At 39.9% G+C, this 16242-nt stretch overlaps 1 protein-coding gene and 1 long non-coding RNA gene across 3 annotated transcripts in view; one reads left to right on the forward strand and one right to left on the reverse strand.

Moving 5' to 3' along the window:
• Window positions 1-16242, reverse strand: part of LOC109041900 (myophilin) — a 143600-nt gene that overhangs the window by 79640 nt on the left and 47718 nt on the right. The window lies entirely within an intron of this gene.
• On the forward strand, window positions 2823-7851 carry LOC109037257 (uncharacterized). The gene is made up of 2 exons (XR_011900650.1): window positions 2823-3402; window positions 6783-7851. It is a non-coding gene; the product is annotated as an uncharacterized lncRNA (long non-coding RNA).

The raw sequence follows: 16242 nt of genomic DNA on the forward strand, positions 1-16242 counted from the left end.
CTGGAACGATGCACAATGGATCGAGTCGAAGATGGAGGTCGGACATGAAATATTTGACTAAAACTGAAAATTTGAATGTTTATTTCGTCACATTTTAAATTTCAAAGGGTGTTTTTGGAAGGAAATCGTACGTGGAAACCGATGAAACCACTTTCTGAACCTCAGAGTCTTGTATAAACGGAGTTATAAGCGTTTAAAGTTTCCAAACTTTGTCCGACCTCTCCGATTGACTCGATCCACCGTGCGACGCCTCTTACGAAATGTTCATCTGTGCCATAATATCGTCATTGAAGCGGAACGCTTAAAAAAACGCATATTTCTGACGAGGATTGTGAAATTATGAGTGTATTTCAGACTTCCCCGATGCGTCCGTGATTTTGAGCCATTTTCTGTAAGAAATCGCTCCTCTTTTCGCTCCGATTGCTGAAGTTTGCAACAGGCCCATTCCGTTTCGATTGCAAACCCCTCGTTTTAACTTCCTTCCCAAGTAGCAGAGGTTGCAACAACTTGCAACAAAATATTTTGATTCTTGCAATTAAGTAATAGATTGATGTGCAGATTGCCTACTCTCTCCCCCGAAGGAGCTATCATTGTTGGAACTAGTTCCAATTAAGTTGAAACATGTTTCAACTTCAAAGTATTGCTGGTTGCGTATTTTTAGATTTTAAACAACTTTGGTTCAGCAATTTTGCAATCTCAGCAGGTTGCAACTTTGTCTTCCGAGCAGATCGCCGAAAATCGGCACTTATCGACCAAAAGTTGACCGAAAGTTGCAACTAATACCAACATTGTTTCAACTTGTTGCAACTTTTAAATTGAAAAATGATACTTGGGTTAGGGTGGACTACGCGCAGCTCCATACCAATAAATACCTTTAATCTCTGCTATTTTGTCTAATCGATGACCTTCATATTTTCAAAACTCCAATCAATATCAAACGGCCAGCATTTCCTTAGAATAGCAGAGATTACGGAGAACTATTCAATTCCCCTCTCTTCGTGTCTCTTACTCTGTCGAGTTCTCCTTCAATAACTGTAATGGCAATATGACCGACTTGGGAGCACGAACAGTTGCGCGGTGTAGTTTTGTCGCTTTCGCTCTATCGTTGCGTGTCTCTCATTCCGTCCGTGATAAAACCGCGATGGCGGTACGAGCGGCCTATAAGTATACTATTTTTTAATCCTGTATAGAAATGATTCTGTCCTTCTACCCTAAATAAGAGTCTAATTACCAACATTCCTATACAAACACGTATGCATGCATAAATTTGGGAGGAAAGACTGTGCCCAAAAGCTGAAGGTAATTCGATGGACGCCATATTTTGTGTCAGAACGGCATGCGATATATCGCATCAATTGGTTCCATTTTTTCAGCCACTCGTCATTTTTCTCCAATTGTGAGATCGCAATTCTGTTGTCAGGAGACTAAAGCACTCATTTACCAATTTTAACAAAGAAATTCAAGGTAATAAAGGCGTGTTTTTTTTAGAGAGAAAATATCGCATTCGAGTGCAGTTTCGATATCAGTATCGCATGCGATGTTTTCTCTCTAAAAAAAAACACGCCTTTATTACGTTGGATTTCTTTGTTAAAATTGGTAAGTGAGTGCTTTAGTCTCCTGACCACAGAATTGCGATCTCAAAATTGGAGAAAAATGACGAACGGCTGAAAAAATGGAACCAATGGATGCGATATATCGCATGCCGTTCTGACAAAAAATATGACGTCCGTCGAATCACCTTAAACCTCTTTCTTTATATCTTAACTGAATATGACGCAACATTTCTTTCTGTAAAATTCAGTCAGGGTGATAGTAGGGACCGTGATGTCGATATCTCAAGTAGCAGTGATCGCGATCAGTTGCAATTTGATCAGAGAATGTATTGTGAGATTATCGACGTCGGTTTATTATTACTGGAGGGAAAAATGCGATGAATTGCGATTGCATCGCATAAATTTGCTTTAAAAATCGCAGTTTTATCGACGGCGATTCATCGCAGTATTATCGAACAAAAAATCGTGATAAACTGAAATAAAATTTCGGTTCGACCAAACACAATTTTACAGAGATAAAATTGCAACAAGATCGAGGACAATGACTCAGAAATTGATGATTCTTTGGAGGTTTTATCGCCAAAAAATCCTAAGAAAAATCGCGACCTAATTTAAAGATATCACGAATTTTCCGTTGAAAAATGCTACTTGAGACGGGCGATTTTTGGGCCACGAATATTGACAGAGACCTCTCGACATCATTTCTGTCTCCTCCGATTTGAATGCAAATTTTTTCACCTTGCTCAAAGGACGGTTCAGTTTTTTAACCGCGTGTAATTTGCGTCAGGAGGCTCGCCTTTTTTCTATTCCTGTAGTTTGCATGAAACCATATGTGACCTTGAAAACATTTTATGAAAACATGTTTTCCCGATTGACATGGCGAAAAAAAATACGAGACCATCGTCAGAAAGTCGTCAGTGTTAACACCTGCAGCCAACGCATATTTCGTCATTTTCCTCACGAAAGAACGCAACTGAATTTCAATGTTGCCAAATTTTCCCACGCAAAGTGCATTTTTACCAAGATTATTTTGAAAATTCCAAACTGAAAATTTCACTAATTTTTCTTCCGACCCGAAGCGAAAATCAAATACATTTTCAAGGAAAACTATACAGATATATTCTCGTAAAAAATTTGATTGTTTACCTAAGTCAATTTCGCAACCTTGGAATGGGGTTACGTTCCGTCGTGTGGGAACGACGATTTCTCTACCATTCTCTACACGATTACTCTACAAATGTAGGTGCACTGCAGTTTAATCTCGTTTCTGTAGTCACGCGAACACGTACAGTGGCGTGGCGTGAATGATTGACCATCGATATTTCCCCACTTGGAGCTATGGTAAAGAATCGATTATCAAGGTGTCCGCTGCGAACACCCTGTCTATCGATATTTTTCCATAAGTTTAAATGGCAGATCAATCGATACATTGCAAAGCACGCCACGCCACTGAATACGAAAGAGACTGAACTTAAATCGCAAAGAGAGGATAACGATCAGTTCCTGGAGGTAATCTTGGTTTTTAAGCGTTCCTCATTTGATCCTGATTGGCTGCAGTTTCTTTTTCGAGTCGAAGTCATCAAGCGCAGTGAAGTGGCACCTTCTTCTTCCCCGCAAAATTTTCAGAGAAAACTGTCGATTGGATCGAATATCCTCGCTGCATGCGCGTTGAATTGTATTCCAGAAGCTGATAAAATATTTTCAAAACGAAGCTGTCCTCCTCTTATTCCCTTCGGTAATTCGAATGCCCGATAGTCGCGTCCAATTCCATCAATGCTGTATCTAAGATGCCTCATTTTCATGACGCTCTGCCTGGTAATGCCATTTGTACACTCGGAGGAACCTGAACGTAAGTATTTAATTTATAAGTTTCAGGCATATATCCAAATCAGGCATTTTGTTAAATTCCTAGGCAACTAGTGAAGTATGCTTACATAGACTGTCATTCTGATTATTTCGCTCACTGAAGACAAAATAAATCTCTGATCACAGGGGAAACAATTTTCTATGAAAATTTACTTCATACAATGATAGATGGGGTTTCTCCAATCCTCAAACGCACATTTGTCTCAAACTATGCAGCATTTTATAGATAAAGAATTTTCACAATTGGACAGTTGAAGAAATACAAAGAGCATTTTTGGACGGGAAATACACCCTGGTAAAAATTGGCAGTAGAATCTGTGTTCCAAAATACCATAGATCTACAGCCGGCTGTAAGATTTTCAATAGCTTCTATAGTCGGCTACACAATTTCATAGCCTTTTACAGCCGATGGCGACTAAGCAACAGCCAGGCGATAAAGTGTATGCTAAACGTTACAAATGACGGATGCTAGGACTTACTGAGTTTTTTGACAACTGCTCTCTTTTTGGGCCGTAGTATCTTGGTTTATTCTGCGAGAAAAGCTTCGTACTTTCGATGGATGCCTGCCATTCCTAATATGTTGGAGCGCCTTCAATTTCGTCTGATACTGTGCAAAACCTCTGGTGTGAAATAGTTGCTTCAAGCGCCGCGGTACGCTACGGTGCGGCGCGGCGGGCGGGCAACCAGCGCTGAACAAGCATTGGCGCCTACAAACCTAACGGGGATACTTCTCGCGTTGCGCAATGCGTGAAGTATCCCTGTTAGGTTTGTGGGCGCCAGTGCGTCGCCGCTTCGCTTTGTGCTAGGCTCTAATATTTAATCTGGCGGAGTCAGCGTTATTCAACTCATGATTTTGAAATGTTTGCACATCCTGAATCGATTATTCTCATTTGAATTGATGAAAAAAATATGTATTAAATGAAAATATAACGTGTGTTTTGTAAATATTAAGGTGGTTTCGTATCAAACTTAATCATTTTCAAAGCACACGAATCTCTACACAATATCTTATAGCCTTTTATAATCGATAGCAAAAAAGCAACATCCAGGCGATAAAGTGTAAAGCCCGGCGATAGGAACTATAGCCCGGCTTCATAATTTTTTATCGCTTCGTATAGCCCGGCCGTATAATTTTCTCCGCATTCCACAGCCAGCTATATGATTTTTTGTAGCCTTCTTTAGCCAGCTATAAGAATTCCTATGGTATTTTGAAACACAGCTCCTATTGCCAATTTTTACCAGGGCAAGGACAGTTTGTACTTGGATGGATTTATAGTCTCAAAATATTGAAAATTTGCGAAGTTTTTGTGGAAACATATTAAACCTTATGAACTTTGAAAATGTAAAATGCCTCGGCATTTGATAAAATGCCTGATTTAACTAATTGCCTGCGACCCATTTAATATATCATTCTACAGAGCGAACGAAAACTTCCTGATCCTCCAACCCCTCTAAATTTTGAATTGCTTTGTCTCCAAATGAAATTCTGCCTTTTTGCGACTGTCTCGACCAGTTTCGGAGCTTCAAGCGAGCATAACTCGAGAGCTAAAGTGGTTTTACAAAATCTTTACAAATCGATAGAAATTGTCAGGAACTCAAGGAAATCAACATAAGGCAATTTGTCACGGTGTCTGGCGTGCGATATATCGCATTGATTATGAAAAAAATCTCGGTAGATTTTGAATTTTTAGCCAAAAAAAGAGCGATAGCCCCTGCTCATGAGCCCAAAAAATCATTCTAAACCAACAATTTGGCAGGATCCGTTTCGGAAAGAAACCTCACACTTGACACAGACATCGATAGCTGTATCGAATGCACGAGTTTTTTTTCCAAACAGAATTCCGCTATCATATCTTTGAATTTTTCTAATTTGTTGGTTTAGTATGATTCTTTGGAGGATATCTGTCAAAGCGAGAAAACTGTAAATGTGTAAACACGCCGATTGTTATATCAGATGGTTAGATTCATCGTTCCGTCACATCTGTTTCGGCAGACTGGCGTCGGCTATGTTGAATATTAGGTAGTATCCTTGTGACCAGGGGTTGGATGGAATGACTTCCCTAACAATCCTGTGCCGTGGTATCGTTTTTGAAACGGGAAGCTCGAAAAAACGCGAATTTCTCATGCAGATTGTGAAGTATGGAGTGCATATCAGACATTGCCGATGCGCTTATCGTGATTTTGAGACATTTTCTATGAGTAACAACTCTTATTTTTGTTCTAGCAAAAGTTTGCAACAGTCTCATTCTGCCGTGCTAAGCTGCCGTGATAGCAAGGAGAACCGTAAGTGCAAAATTTTCGAAATCGAGTTTTCTTCAAAATTCGTCTAAACTCTTTTAGATGAAATTACTGAGACAGCTAAAACAGCAAAATTCACCCTAATTTAATGAAAACGAGACGTATGTAAAAGCCGTAAGTGCACAAAAAATGACACAGTTTTTTTCAAGATGCACGAGAGCCAATGAAAACAGTGCTTTCCAGTAAAGTGCCGCCCTCTTCTGCCAATTTCTAACCTGAAAATGTGTTTGTTGTGCGTCCAAAACGCAACCACGAAAGCATGCAGAAGATAGCACTTACGGCTGTCTTGCCTAACAATAACCTAGCATGAAAATGAAAAATACCCTTTTTATGTAATGGAAATAAAATCAGTCGATTTTTAATCATCCATATGATTTTTAGGAATCCTCCGGACGATTAGTGGCAATTTGACAAAGAACGGAGGCTTCTTTCAATAAAATGATCTTCTCAGAAGCTTCTGAGCCCGTTTTCTCAAAACTTCAGTTTTGCACTTACGGCTCTCTTCGCTATCACGGCAGTAAGGAAGAACGCCGTATGAACATTCGAGAGTTGCCAAATTTCCTTCGATAAAATGTTTATTTTTTAGGAGAGTTATAAATAATTTTCTTCAAATTTTCAGAATCTTTATGTAAAATACATACATATGAGTCGCTTTTATAGCGCTCATTGGCGCTTTACGACGCCTAATCGCCACAAAGCTCGGTCTTCCCACAGGTCATCGGGAAGTTGACACTCCCTCATCTCACTCAACGCCCCCTGTCGCCAACCTCTCACTGGGCGTCCCCTACGTCTCCTCCCAGGAGGAACCCAATCAAGCATCTTTTTTGGCAGCCTCTCTTCAGGTAAAATACCGAACTAAATCATCTGGAAAATTGGGAGGAAAATATTCATAAATTCACCAGGGAATTTGCGTTATATCAAAGGAAATTTGGCAACGCCTGAAGGTCCATACGGCGTTTTTCCTTAACACGGCAGCATTGTTGCCCTTGCTTTCTTTTTTCTCCTAATTGTGCTTTTACTTCCGGGCGCTGCTACCGTAATTTCTTTGTGCGTCGATGATTCCAGGGAAAGTCCACACGGAAGAAGAGTGCAAAAAGATCTGCGAAGACAGGGAGGGTTGGATGGTCGTCCCTGCACAACTTGATTATCATGGGGCCCATATTTCTCGAAGAAAATCGAAGGACCACGGTAATCACTAGACGCGCATCACTCATGCAGAGAGACGGATCAGAGCCCTCGTCGAATCAATTTTACTCATGCCAGGTTGTCGCGCTAGGGTGAGAAGTGCCACTGCGACTTGAACGCCATCGAAATCCGGGAATTTTTGCGCTGGGAAACACTCCGGGAATCTTGGCTCGGGACAGAACCGTTGGAAGTCCGCAAGTTTGAGAAAAAGTGGGGCAAAAGCCATTCTAAAGGTAGGCGATATTTAACCGACAACTTGAAAAGGATCCGTATTGAGCCTGAGTCCGTGCGCATTAAGGATCAGGAGGCAGATAGACCAGTCAAGAAGAAATTCTCCGAGTGGCTTAAGGTGTCTCTGTAGAAGGACTGTATATCGACTGCGTAAGTCCGCCATAACATATCTAAAAATCTCCGCCTCGATGTTATTTTTTTATAGGAGAACAAATCGACATCATTCATTTTGCAGAATTTTCTTCGCACAGAGAAGAAAACTCACAGCAGTTTCAAAGAATTGCTGTTGAGTAGTTTTCCGTTTAGAAAATAAAGTATGACAGGAAGTTTACGACGTCGCAAACCGAGTTACGTGATTGCCGACTTACACCGTCGATATGTCGCGGGCAAATAGGAAATTCAGGGATTTTGTCAAATGCCGAAGCAAATAGTCAAATATTCTTACTTAGATTGAGACTCTGATTCTTTTTCTATATTTTAGACGAAATAATTCATTGCTCTCGTGAGAAAGAACTCTCTGTAAAAATGTGCATCATACAACAGTATTTTATACGAATTTTAGCTTTTGAATTAACTAAGGGTCTCTGCCTCCGTGCCGCTGCGCGCCCCCAAAGGCCGCTTCGCGCCCAACGGAATCGCCAGTTGGCGATTGTTGAGCAAATAATTTTAATTGAATAAAAAAACGATGTTTCAAATACAAATTTCCCGTCAAACAATATTCTTCATGACTTTCTCCTTGCTCTGAATTTTGATTCCTTCTTTGGAATTCGACCTTTGGGCTGTTTACCTCTCTTTCCTCACCCCGTTCATCGAACATCAAAATGATTTTATTAGAAAAGGGAGGATATTTATCTTGACATTCTCACTGTATCATAAAATACAGGATTTTCAAAATTTGACATGTAAATATATGAAAAATTCTTGAAGAGGGAGAACCAAGAAGAGTTCGTAGTTTTGATGAATACTTTTCACAAAATATTGCAAACTTGTGGGCTTTGCCCCATTAATTTACAAAATTTATGAAATCGTCGAAATTTGACCATCCACCCAGTTATTTGATAAAATGCCTGTTTTGACTAATTGCCTGCTACATTTACATCAAAGGGAGGTAGTGGAAGATATATTTTTACATTCGACTAGAAATAATTCATTCCATTGTTAACCCGAATCATTTGTACCTCGTAATCAATATTGCACATTGCGCAATGCACCTATTAAAATTTTTGTTTGATAATAAATTTGTATAGTTTTATCGCGTCCACGACAAACAAGGATGTAGTGGTTGTTGGATGAAACGGGTATTTCCAATTAATCGTGGTAGTACCTCATAATTGTGGTAGTGCCCCAATTAATTAAGCTACTAACCAAAATGTTACGGTACTCCCCCAACTTGGGTCGTGGTCCGACCCTTATTAAATGGAAATGTCCATTTCGTCCAAAAAATTGGGGTAGTACCTCAATTTTAGGGGATGAGCCCTAACACTTTAATCCCTGTAGGTCTCTATATTAATTTGTCTCCTGAGCGGGTGGTGAGTTTTTAAAGTTTTAGATCGCGTAAATGCGAAATTACAGTATTAAGTATGCAAAGATAGACTCAAGAGATTTAGTACAAAAAATCACAATTTGTTGTACTGAATGACTCGGGTATCAACATTCTCACTACATTCTCAAAGAGTGAAAAAAAAACAAAATCATAACAAAATCTGATGGTACCTAAGATGTTTTGAATATCCAACACTCATTTGCGTCCGTCCGGGGGAAAATGGGCATAAGTGCATGAAAACTCAAAAGTCAGTTCTTACTGGGGTTGTTCCCAAGAGTTGGAGATGACATCAGAGCGTGGAGAAGTGTTTAACAAACAATTAAGAATATTTACACATTTTTTTTAATAACTTCGTCAGATAGTGCATAGTGAGCTGAGGTTGCAGTATTTTTCATAATTTCCTTGGTAAAATTTGGCGATTCGAGCTTCGTTTCAAAATACCACAGGAATTCTTATAGCCGGCTAAAGAAGGCTACAGAAAAGCATATAAGCTGTAGAATGCGGAGAAAATAATACGGCCGGGCTATACGAATAAGCGATAAAAAATTATGCAGCCGGGCTATAGTTCCTATAGCCGGGCTTTACACTTTATCGCCTGGCTGTTGCTTTTTCGCCATCGATTATAAAAGGCTATAAGAAATCTTGTAGAAATTCGTACGCTTTGGAAATCATTAAGTCCGATACGGAACCACCTTAATATTTACAAAACACACATTATATTTTCATTTAATACATATTTTTTTTCATCAATTAAAACGAGAATAATCCATAAAGGATGTGCAAACATTTCAAAATAATGAGTTGAATAACGCCGACTCCGCCAGATTAAATATTAGAGCCTAACACAAAGCGGAGCGGCGACGCACTGGCGCCTACAAACCTAACAGGGATACTTCACGCATTGCGCAACGCGTGAAGTATCACTGTTAGGTTTGTAGGCGCCAATGCGCGTTTCGTGCTGGCTGCCGGAGTGCCCGCCTGCCGCACCGCAGCGTGGCACGGCGCTTGAAGCAACTATTTCACACCAGAGGTATTGCACGGTATCATACGAAACTGAAGGTGCTCTAATATATTAGGAATGACAGGCATCCATCAAAAGTACGGAGCTTTCCTCGCAAAATAAATCAAGATACTACGGCTCAAAAAGAGAGCAGCGGTCCAAAAACTCACTAAGTCCTAGCGTCCGTAATTAGTGACGTTTAGCATACACTTTATCGCCTGGCTGTGAGTTGCTTAATCGCCATCGGCTACAAAAGGCTATTAGAAATTGTGTAGCCGGCTATAGAAGCTGTTGGAAATCTTAAAGCCAGCCGTAGGTCTATGGTATTTTGGAACACAGATTCTACTGCCAATTTTTACCAGGGTTTTTTTGAAATGGGCAATCGTAGAAAAATAAATTCAACGTCAAAACCGTCACAGGTGTTTTTGTTCGTCAAAACGGTCGCCAGGGGCAGTCAAAATCGCTAAAAAAATGTTTCATTCCGAAAGATGAAGTGTTAACAACAAAATATAATCGCACAGCAGTATATCCCGGATTTAGACGATTTTGAAAAGATTAAAAGGGCAAATTTACTCCATTGAACCTTTTTGTGATTCACGACCATCAGCGCCATCACGCTTTTTATTTTTGAAGCGTGTGATATTCTGAAAAATCTGTGTGCCTACTTTATAGCCCTCACTACCAATTGCAAGTTTACCGACTTTTGAGATTGTGCTTCACTGCTGATGAATATACTCGCCGTTTTTTTTTTAAATATGTAACGACCGTCTCACCGCAAAGGATATTTTGTGTGTAAAAAGAAGGGGGGGGGGGATCTCTAATAAAAAAGTACCCGTATTACATTTTGAGGCCTGATACTATTCTTGACAAGGAAACAAAACCATCGATCTAAAATAATCAAGTTGAATTTTTAGTTTTTTGGAGGTCAAATTGGACAGTTTCCGTAGAATCGCCAATAAGCGTTTTACACTGACCAGCGACCACACTGGGTTTGGTGCAATGCATGAAGTATTCCTGCACTCTTGTAGGCGTTAGTGTGCTGTTCGCGCCGACCAACGACCGCGTTGTGTTTGGCGCAATGCGTGAAGTATTCCTGCAGTCGTGTAGGCGCTCATACGGGTTCCGCGCCGACCGGCTGCCGCACTTTTGGCGATATTAGAAACGATGATACTGCATTCGATTTAAAAGAGACCGTAGAAACAGACAAGAGAGGATACGTTTAAAGAATGACTGGGTAAAATTGATGAAACGGTTCATGCAGAGTGGAGACAAAGATATTTGAATACAGAGTCTATCAAAAATTAAATGAAAACAAGAAGCAGAAGTTAATACAAGTAAATTTTCACCCGTGACTTCGAAAGAACATTTTGACGTAAAGAGACAGCGTTTATTCTGCCAGTAAAGAATTGCACTGAGGAGTGTAAAAAGGAAATAAGGGCAGATTTGCGGATACAAGTGAACAAGTTCTCACCTGAGAATGTAACACAGCTACATTCTTTTAAAAAATGGACAATTCTAAGGAGGAATAGGCTAAAAACAGGTACGAACACGAGTTTGTGTTCGTACCTGTTAATGGTAATAAAATAATAGGTAATATTCGATTGGAAATTTTACGCTCTTCGATATCAAAGTAAGAACAATTCTCCCTTTAGACTCGCCGTTTTAAGATGATCGCAGATTTCGTGGGAAAATCGCGATTTCAAGCAAAATTCGATTTTCCTAGTCTCACCACCGCGATATCTCATAAACTGGAAGTCACGAATTAATAAATGTGCAACGTTCCTCATAGGAAATGTGCTTTTTATAAAAAGTTCAATGACATTTCCCTTAGGATTGATTGTTTTTGACATACAAGCGAAATCCCGGCCTCCGGGGGCGTATTTTGACCCCCCAGCCCGCCTTTTTCGAGATGGCGGCCTTACATGGAAGAAATTTAAATTGCTGATTTAACAATTCAATTGCTTAAAAAAGTGACTGCAATATTTCAACGAAGATTCCACAACAACAAAAAAAAAAATGCTACTTTAACCACCCCCGTGGTTAAATTAGCTTACAATAGTGATGAAAGTGGTTAAATTAGCTTACAATATTGGTTGAAGCAGCATTCTTTTTGTTGTGAAATCTACATTGATACACTGCAGTCACTTCTTTTTTTGGCAATTGAATTGTTAATCAGCAATTTAATTTTTTACGTGTAGCGAGCAGCCGATTCCGGTGAACTTGTGTTATGTCGTTCTGGTGGCCTATTTAAACATGTTTCCGCAAAGAAACCTTTTATACATCGATTTTTCCGGACAAATTATAGATTGACCGGACTATTTGCGAGCCTCAATGTCACGTTTTAATTACAGGAGGCTGTCAGTACCTAAACTATTTTATATTTTCTGCGGCTGTAAGTGATCTCTGAGCAGAGTGGAAGGAGTGGGGGGGGGGGGAGTGAATTACGAATGTCGTATTTTGGCTGACAACTTGAGAGATCACTTAACGATGAGTGCACGGGCAATTAGCGCTTGCCATCTGCTCGGCCTCTTTTGGCAGCCCGACAAAGATTCCCCTGAGAATGCACAATTTTAAGGCAGTAAAGTCGGATTCGAGTTATTGTTCTAGCCGAGGGATGACTCATCAACCGTATGTGGTCGTCAGTGGGATGCCAGTGGCGAGAGATTATCGATACTTCTGCCGTGCAACGCAAAAACGTCATTTTAATTTTTTTGGAAACAATGAATCATAGCAGAAAAACTTATGTACTTTGGGACAATGTTTTTACAGAATGGAGATGTTGCATGTGTGAGGAATTTGCGATTTGACTGTTGATTCACATGTAAAAGTTCGTGAGAAACACGATGGTGCCACTTGTTTTCTCTGAAATCAACTCCCAAGCTCAAAAAAAGCTCTCAAGTTGAGGCCGAAATGGAGGGGATATCCCATGCTATCCTGAGAATCTACCTCTACATCAAGACAAACTCTCCATGCAAAGATGGGGAGCAAATACATTAGCGGGATTGCCTTGCTTTCAGTTTTAGAGTCCCAAAATAAAGTGGCAGCCCTGTCAATGTATTTGCTCCCTATCCTTGCATGGAGAGTTTGTCTTGATGTAGAGGTGGACTCTCAGGATAGCATGGGATATGCCCTCCATTTTGGCCTCAACTTGAGAGCTTTTGGGTTGTTGTTGCTTTTGGGGAGCTTGGGAGTTGATTTCAGAGAAAACCAATGGCACCATCGTGTTTCTCGCCAACTTTTACATATGAATCAACAGTCAAATCGCAAATTCCTCACACATGCAACATCTCCACTCTTCCTCAAATACTGTCAAGAACTTGACCTGAAAATCTGAGGTGCATACTGCCGTGCTAAGGAAGAACGCCGCATAAACATTCGAGAGTTGTGATCAGTGACTTGGCGTACTTTGCGAAATATAGATTGATCCGCCGTTGGACCACGTCACGAAAGAAACCAAGCCACATCTGTTATTACCAAATTTTATCAGCAGTTGATTTTCTACAAGAAACGGTTGCGCAGATTTTTGTGCAAATTTCAGTGAAATCACTACCTCGAACGAGGCAAATTCCTTAAAATTTTCATTGGAGTCCGCATTAACGTTTTCAATTAAAAAATTAAATTGCCCAGTTAAATTTGGCAGTTCCTGATGTGGCTTGGTTCTTTTCTGCAAAACGCAATCCATTTAAACCTATGGAAAAGGATAGATAAACCGGGTGTTCGCAACGAACAAAATAATCGATTCTTTATCATAGCCTCACATGGGGAAATCTGCCGTGCTAAGCAAGAGCGCCGTGTTTCCATCAAGACTTTCCCGTGTTTTGTAGAACTTAACACGTTATAAAATAAAAACAGTTTCACCTATGCTACCATGCTATTGCTACTACCCCTGTTGTGAAATAGTTGCTTCAGGCGCCGCCGCACGGTGGGCGGGCCCGGGCGGCCAGCGCGGAACGCGCATTGGCGCCTACAAACCTAAGTGGATACTTCAAGCGTAGTGCAATGCGTGAAGTATCCACTTAGGTTCGTAGGCGCCAGTGAGCCTCTCAGCATGCTGGCAGCACGCCGCTTTGCTCTGTTCGGCTTTAACAGTTATACTCTCATAGTCAGCGTTTTATAATTCATGATTTTGAAATGTTTGTACACTCCGCATTGATTATTCTCATTTAAATTGATGGGGGAAAATATATATCAATTTATCAAAGGAGAATAATAATATAATGCGTGTTTTTTTTAAATATTGGTGGTTCCGTATCAAATTTAATGATTTCCAAAGCACTTTAATTTTTTCTTTTACATTTTGTGATTTTATTGTGCTGCAGCGAGGTGTTCGCGCAACGAAACGCTCAAAATTTGACGTATTTATTGACTCTAAAAGATCGATGTACAAATGAATTAAAACTAAAGATTGCGTGCTTCTTTGTTTTTTTTCCTCTTTTATTCATTTGTGCAGTTTCTGTCGGCACAACTGCGGCTCATTGAGATTAATGTCGCTTGAAAAAGGTTTTACAAATATTTGTCTCGTTTTAATAATATAAATGTTTTCAAAATGAAGTAATTTCGTAAAGATAAAATTAAAAAAATAAAAGAAAGTTCCTACACATATATAAGGTATATTATACATAGAATTTTTGAAGGATAGAAATATAAAACCAAATATTCACCAATGACAATTTAAAAAGATGATTCAAAAGGAAAAAGTAATAACATTTCATTCAGAAAATGAGCAACCATAACAACACCTCCTTCTCTCTCAATTTCTCATTTCCATATTGTCAATATAATTTTACATACGGACTAAAATATAACGCTTGGACTAAGTCACTGTTGCTAATTTTACGTGTGGGCGTAAACTACTGGACAAAACAGGTGCGCGGACAAAAAATCGTTGACAAAATGTCCTGAAACTGTCGTCACCAATGAGGGAGGCAACTGTGAACGAGTTTTGGGACTAGTTGGGCTTCATTTTCGAATTAAGAACTAACATTCCTGTCTCATCCATAAAAATACATATCTGCATGGGGGAAGAAACGGCATCTACGTTGTTTCTAAATCCGGCCAGAAATTGCGGTTCTTTCTTGATGCGAAATAGATCGCGTTCAGAAAAAAGGAACCAGCGCGATTTACTGCGTTGTCAAAATGTTGCTTCTTCAAAATTATCTAAAAATTCTCCTGGAGCAGCAAATAGTTTTGGCTTCCCACCACAACATTGTTAATTTAAAAGGGAAATAATTGTGTATATTGTGATCCTGTACATAAATTAAGTATATTTAAAAGAAAAGGAGAAGTTGCACAATTTTGAAAACACTGTAATCACGCTGGTTTCTTTTTGCTGAATGCGATCCAAATGTGGTCCAGTTGGTTCCACGACCATTTGGACGTACTTCTGCCAAACGGAACTATGTGAATTAAGACATGAGCCCTGAAGACTCGTAAGAATATATGCATGACAGGGCTCACGTCATAATGCATATAGTTCCGTTCGGCAGAAGTACGTCCAAATGGTCAGCATATTGGAGCCAATATATTTTGTTGGAAAATGTATAGGGGTCAATATAAATATTTGTCGCACCCATACTAACCCCCCTGAGATTTACTCAGGCCGTAGGTGCCCCATGTCGATTAGTATCAAATCGTGTAAACACGCCGATTCATGTCAAAATGGGTGAGCGATTCACTTCATTGAATTGCGAAGTCTTCCAGCGGAAATAGTAGGGCGGGGAGCAGACCGCTCTATATTAGATCCGCCATTTAATGAGTCAAAATTTAGTTCGCGCGACCTCAGGTTCAATTGAGCGCGCGACAAGATGAACACATTCACCAACACCGCGGTAGTTCCCAAGCAGCATTGCCGCTTGTTTCAGAATTGGACTATATTTTGCAACTAGGAACCACACTTTCTGGCGTAGTCTGGACACAACGTATATACTGTGAACTTTTCTGCAGTGCTAAGGAAGAACGTCGTATGAACATTCTGTTGTTACCAAATTTCCACCGATAAAAATTCTATTTTTGAAGAAAATTATCAATATTTTTCCTTGGAATTTGCAGACTTTTAGATCAAATTACAAGCAAAATTATCAGAAGAATTGGAAGAAACTCACAAATTTTCTTGAAAATTGAAGATTTTTCAAAGGAATTTTGGCAACGCCTGAAACCTCATACGGCGTTCTTCCGTAGCACGGCAGTGTTAGTTTCCTCATGCGCATAAGCGTTTTTACGGATGAGCCAGAAATAGTTCCTAAATGCAAAATGTACTTCAATGGACCACTAGACAGGGTAGGAATGGAGCATTAGAGGAGATAAGTTCCAAAGCACGTTTTACATCTTTAAATCAATTCTTCAGTCGGCATTCACTTATGTAGGGTGATCCACGGTGCGGAACAGCTGGAAAAACTTCGAAACCGACTTTGCACTCTCGCTCCATGTTTCGTTCTCAATCAGCGATAATACCACCCGTCTACGGGCGTGTTTGAATAGTGGTATTAAACCAGACTGAGTGGCAAAGCGTGAATGATCGATTATTGATATTAAAGGATATCCTTGTATTTTGTTCACCTAATAGTTTC

Source organism: Bemisia tabaci, chromosome 10 (assembly GCF_918797505.1).
Source record: "Bemisia tabaci chromosome 10, PGI_BMITA_v3".
NCBI classification, from domain to species: Eukaryota; Metazoa; Arthropoda; class Insecta; order Hemiptera; family Aleyrodidae; genus Bemisia; species Bemisia tabaci.